We start from the raw sequence: 6,376 nt of genomic DNA, 5'->3' as shown, positions 1-6,376 counted from the left end.
ACTATATTTTTAAAAATCATGCATATAAATCAATGTGTGTAAAAAAGGTGTTCCTTTGATTTTAGCATCACAAAGCTCTAGCAGTAAATAACTAAATAACTAAGCAGTAAATAAGTATTCAAAGCTACAACTGATCAAAGCTTTTTAGATCCAGAATCATCTTCTAGAAGATTTCATAGGGAATGCTCCCAAAGGGGTTAAAACTGGTGAATTCAACTGGTGTTTGTCCCTGAATGATACACAGCATATTAATGGTATATGAGTGTGGGAATGTATAGATACAGCAGACTTCATTTTAAAATAATTTTTCAGGGAGCAACCAGGATTTGCCTGCGGACCACAAGTGTTTCTAGAAAAACAGGTCGGAAACCTTGGTTAGAAACTCCTTTTCTCATTAGAAATTGCTAATGCAACAAAAACGATCCAAACAGAAACCAAGAGTGTTTACAGTTATAAAAACAGTCAGACACCTATAAGAGAGGCTATCCTTTTAACATTCATTAAACCTCAGTTTCTCTGGTTATACCTGCAATACACTGTGCCCTTATGAACATTTTCTATGGCATTCTATAGAGATTGGACTGGAAAGGAGAATTGCTTAACTTAGAGGGAAGTAACAGGTACTTTTATGGTTATTCTATCTACACTCAGAATGCTAAAGAATTGGAGTTCTAAATTCACAGGAGGCACAAGCCATGCAAAATGTTTGGGCCAGAGCTGTAGTTAAAATATTCTAGAGAGACCCACGTTTGCTAATAATGAATAGCATTGCTAATATGTAGCATTTATCAGACTCCAAAGTCTGTTTCAAATTTGTTTGGTGTCTTGCACAAATACTGTTTCCCATGCAAAAAACATGATGGCCTTACAGCTACCAGGACATCACTTCATAAATGGCAGTAGTTTACATTTTTAGTTGTCTATCTCGGACTTAACAGATGATGGTTTCTTCCACTTTTTGGGATGTTTACAAACCCTTATGGAAAAAAAACATGTATTTTTAATATATGGTAGAAAAGTATGATACTTATATTTTTCATATATAGAAATTGGCCCCTTTTTTATATATTTAAAATATATGGGATATATTTAAAATATATTTAGTCTGTAATACATATATTTATTTTATATGTTGAATATGGTGCACCATATATTTTCATTAGTCGGTAATCCATATAAAATAAATATATTTTTAGATTTCAATAAATGTTTAGATTTTATTAAGTCTTCTGACGCACAAAGCAGAGAAAAAGTTTTATAAAAGTCGAGGCAAGACTACAGTCAAGTATCATTCAGCTTGGTCCATTCTCTGAAGATCTCTGAAAAAGATGGTTTCTGTGTGGTCATATTCAGAAGCCTCTGCCTTCAAAGACAGCGCTTGTCTATACTTATATTCTACACAAAACTTCCATATATTGGGAGGTAATCATAATTTTGAATTGATATCTCACTTATATTGAAGTATTTGCTATAGGCATAGGAATTATATTTTAGCTTTAGAGAGTGACATATTGGATACTTTAGGATTTAGCGGTGGGTGTTTGAGTGTTTTGCATGTCTGGCCTAAGGGTAAAACATGCGAGAAACATAATTGTATTGAAGTGTTAACGCTGTTAAATCTGTAAAGGCACTGGATTGCCTATTAGCTAGCATCCGATGTGGTCTGTAACCACTCAATCTATTTTTAAGCATTTAATAAACCAAAGGAGTACTAATACTGCTCCAATTCGTGTGTGATTTTCTTGATTACTTAAAAGTTGTCTGGATATATTGTAAGTCAGCGCACGAACAATCCACTTACAGGAGTCCAAAACATCTCTGTGTCCTCCTTAAATGTCTCCCCTGAGTTTAAGAGTGTGGTCAGAGCATAAAAGAAGTGCGTGGAACCTGACAAGCTGCTCCACAGAACCAGCTCTCTATGGAGTTTTTCTTTTTATAGCTATTAGAGAACAATTTTCCGGCCCCTTTTATGCAATCATGCATGACCCCTTGGTAAACGATTACAGCTGACTCTATTGCCTGCAGCTGCTACCTCATTTAACTTCTGGGTGAATACGTTCCTGCAGCTGAGCCCTGTCTTTTTCCAGGCTGACTGACTTTCCGACCCAGGAAGTGAACTGTCAGGCCAACCTGTCCAAAGCCTTTCCCTTTCGCTAAGCGCCCTCACAGGTCGAGAGGGAGATTTACAACCAGAACCAGAAATATTTCTGTCACACTACTGTAAAATATGGTGGTGGATCTTTGATGGGGGCTGTTTTGCTTCCACTGGTCCTGGGGCCCTTGTTAAGGTCAACGGCATCATGAACTCTACCCAGTACCAGGACATTTTAGCCAAAAACCTGGTTGCCTCTGCCAGGAGGCTGAAACTTGGCCGCAAGTGGATCTTCCAGCAAGACAATGACCCCAAGCACACATCCAAATCCACAAAGAAATGGTTAATTGACCACAAAATCAACATTTTGCAGTGGCCATCTCAGTCTCCGGACTTGAACCCCATTGAAAATCTGTGGTTTCAATTGAAGAGGGCAGTCCATAAGCGCAGACCGAAGGATATCAAGGATCTGGAAAGATTCTGTATGGAGGAATGGTCTAAGATCCCTCCCAATGTGTTCTCCAATCTCATTAAACATTATAGAAAAAGACTCAGTGCCGTTATCCTTGCAAGGGGAGGGTGCACAAAGTACTGAAAACAAGGGTGCTAATAATTGTGACACTTCATTTTTTTGGAAATACATTTCTAATTTGAGAAATGTGTAATTTTGGTTGATTCCAATGAATCATTAATAAAGTCAAATATATCCCACATGTTGGAAAATTATAATATAGTTCAGTACTGGTATTATTTATTTCATATAGTCTTTTTTGCTCATTTTTATCAAGGGTGCCAATAATTTTGGAGGTGACTGTATATATATATATATATATATATATATATATATATATATATATATATATATATATATATATATATATGCACACTGTTGTTATTTATTATTTGTATTATATGATTTATATATATATATGACGACAAAAGCCGCTATTATTTTGTATTTGATTTATTGTTTGGCCGGACGAGTGAGATGCCGTACGCCATGGTATTGTTTTGTTTTGCATTATTTGTAAAAAAAACCTCATGAGGATGCGTGACTGATCAACTACTGATTAACTAGCTGGCAATCACGCATCCTTACAAAACCCGTGCAGAATGTGACAGAGGGATAATCAGATAATTATAGCTGGTTAATCCCTCGGTCATGGATATAAAAGCCTGCAGCTTTGCTTGTTTGGAGAAATCAGGGAGTAGGTAAAAAGAATAATTACGTAAATAACAACTGCTAAGCGTGCTGGGTCTACACCAGCACGATACTTTTTTGTGTTATTGTTTGTTTGGCCAACTGGCCCTTTTTGTTTTTTAGTGTTTTGTTTTGTTTACACCTTTTATTTTATTATTTAATAAATGCACTGAGTGCCGTAGCGTCTCAGCTTTGCCCCGCCATTTCCTTGCTTTGGTTTTGTGTTTCTGGTCTGAGGTTACCCCTGCAGCCATCTCAATCACACATATCAACATTTAAAAAAGCAAATATCGATCCCCCCTATCAGCCTCATGCCTTTCTGCCCTGACGACATATTCATATGTGTAAGATGACCACTGAAACCTTTGATCCTGAACCCAGCATCCTTGACAGGGGTGCAAATGGTTTCGAAAGGTTAGCAACAGAGAGCCTAAATCTTTAAATTATTAAATACCACCCTAATCAAGCCCCCCTTACAACCTCTCACACACCATGAACCTTCTCTCCTGTGTATGTGGATGAGTGTGGGTGGGTCATTTGAGTAGTCCAGACCCAATGAGAAACTGTCATCATCTATGGTTGCCAACGAATAAAAAAAAAAAAAAAGAATAACAACAACAATAAATTAAACACATATACTGGTGCCAGAATTGAATGTCGCTTGCACTACATGAGGCACCCTGGTGCTAAAATCTAGCTCCAAATTTGCACCCCTGATCCTTGACATCCCATTGTTTAAACTGTCAGAGGAGGAGGTGGAGCTAGACAGCAACTTGGATAATGACCCCTAACCTAATGATAAAAGTTATGTTAACCCTGATTATATATTTATTAATGATGACCCGATCTTACAATATGAAGTCCAAGACCTCACTCTTCCAAACGTTGCCACTATTGTAAACTTTTTAGTTCCTTTGAGGTTATTTCTGGGCAGATCTAGATCAGGTGCACATTCTTAAAAAATGTGTGTTCTTACATCTTACATGCTTACATCATTATCTACCAGGCTTATTAACTAATGTCCTTTGTCAACCGCTGAAAAAGCTACATTTAAGTGAAGTGGATTTTAGAAAAAAAACACTATGGGTGGGCAACTGTAATTTCTACCCTCTTTGCAACCGTGTGATTATTAACTCTAAAATCTAAAAATGTAATAAGTGATTATTCATTTCTAAAACCAAAGTTGCATGGGCGACAGAAAATAAAGTTGTACACCCCTGATAATTTTTTTTACATCCATCTCAAAGAAAGGACATTAGCTAGTAAGCCTGGTAGTTATTGAAGCAGAAACATCAATACAGAATTATAGAGAACATAACAGAAAAGTATACAGGTAAGAAACTGAAGGTTGGGAAAATATAAATGGTATAAATCCCTTTAGTAAACTGCACACTTATTCCTGCTCAGTCGGCTAAGTGCACTGGACCTTGGCAATAATGAATGGCTTACAATATTGTTAACTTAATAAGACTTTCTGGCCCAAGGCCAACCTGAAGGCAAAAAAATCCCAAATGACCATAGAGTTTTCATTGTCTCTTCGGGTGCCAGATTAAAGTTTGCTCATAAAATGCCAAATACTGTCAAAGCTGTCAGTTTCAATACAAAGAGACTCACTAAAATGTTTGCTTTTGGAGATTTGTATTATTCAGGTTATTGCTGCTATACTGTAATAGGAGATTTGAGCTGGATTTAACCCTTTCAGGAGCAAGCATTTTTCAGTGGGATGCTCCCCCAGGACTAGCGGTTTTTTGGCTGTTGTTGACTCTCTTCCTATAAAAATTAACTAAAAATCAATTTTTTACAGTAGCATCTTGGAATGCTGTTCTTTTTATCAGAACACTCTGGGGAGTACTATAAAGTACTTCAGAAACCATATAAACTTTGCTTTTTTTTCAACATAGTATTTATTTTTATTTTTTTTGTTAAGTATTTTTTTATTGTGTATTCTGCTTAGAGATACATGTATGAAAATGCGTTATTCTATGACCCGAGGGACCTTACAATACTTCCTGAACGTTCGGTTAAAAACATGTTGACGTTTGGGCAGATTACAAGACATTGTTTCACCTGAGTGATTGCAAAGACACAGTTTATTCTCAGGGTCTTTATAAGCAATAATGGGCACGTAACAGGGCGAGAAGCCCTGTACGTATTTGTTTGTTTGTTTTTAGAGTGTGGTTTCCCCCTCCGCCCCTGTGCAGTGTTATTTTGTATTGTATTATTTATTTATGTGACAGCGTAGCCGTGTTTGTTTTTTGTTATTGTATTTGTTTAGTAGCGTGGATGGGTAGCCCAATCCACATTAATTTAAACAAAAACACACTGTGCTCGCAGAGCAAAATAAATATTTTAAATAAAACAAATCACGAACACAAAATAATACAACACAGGTCAAGCTGGGCAACTGCTGTCACTGTGCCTGTGTTACTTAAAGTTTCAGTCTCCCTAAGCCTCCCTCCTCACACACCCACCCCGAGCTGGAGAGCTGCAGGTTTTTTATACGGTGGCCGAGGGGTTTAACTAGCTAGCAATTATTCTATTACCCCTCGGCCACAATCTGCACGAGTTTTTTTTTTTAATTACTGTGGATGGGGCTAACCATCCACGCTAATAAACAAATACAATAACAAAACAAAAAACAAACAAACACGACTACGCCGTCACATAAATAAATAATACAAAACAAATACAAAATAACACTGCACAGGGGCGGAGGGGGAAACCACGTTCTAAAAACAAACAAACAAATACGTACAGGGCTCCTCGCCCTGTTACAGGGCACTACTCTCGATTTCATTTCTCAAAATAAATATTTATAAATAAAATAATAGTTATCCATTCCATTATTATCGGTAATAAAAAAAAATATACCTGATACATTTAGTTCATGAAATAGTATATTTGTTTCGTGATATTTATAAATATTGTAAAATTGTTTATATTAAAAACGAGTGATTGCAATTACATAATACATGTTTATTCTCAGGGTCTTTCTAAGCAATAATGGACACTACTCTGTTCAAATGTCAGTTTATTTACGTTTCAGTTGTGTAGATGCTTTATATGACGTTCCTGAATAAAAC

This window comes from Acipenser ruthenus, chromosome 2, assembly GCF_902713425.1.
Source record: "Acipenser ruthenus chromosome 2, fAciRut3.2 maternal haplotype, whole genome shotgun sequence".
Taxonomy (NCBI): domain Eukaryota; kingdom Metazoa; phylum Chordata; class Actinopteri; order Acipenseriformes; family Acipenseridae; genus Acipenser; species Acipenser ruthenus.
Note: the sequence above shows the minus strand (reverse complement) of the source record.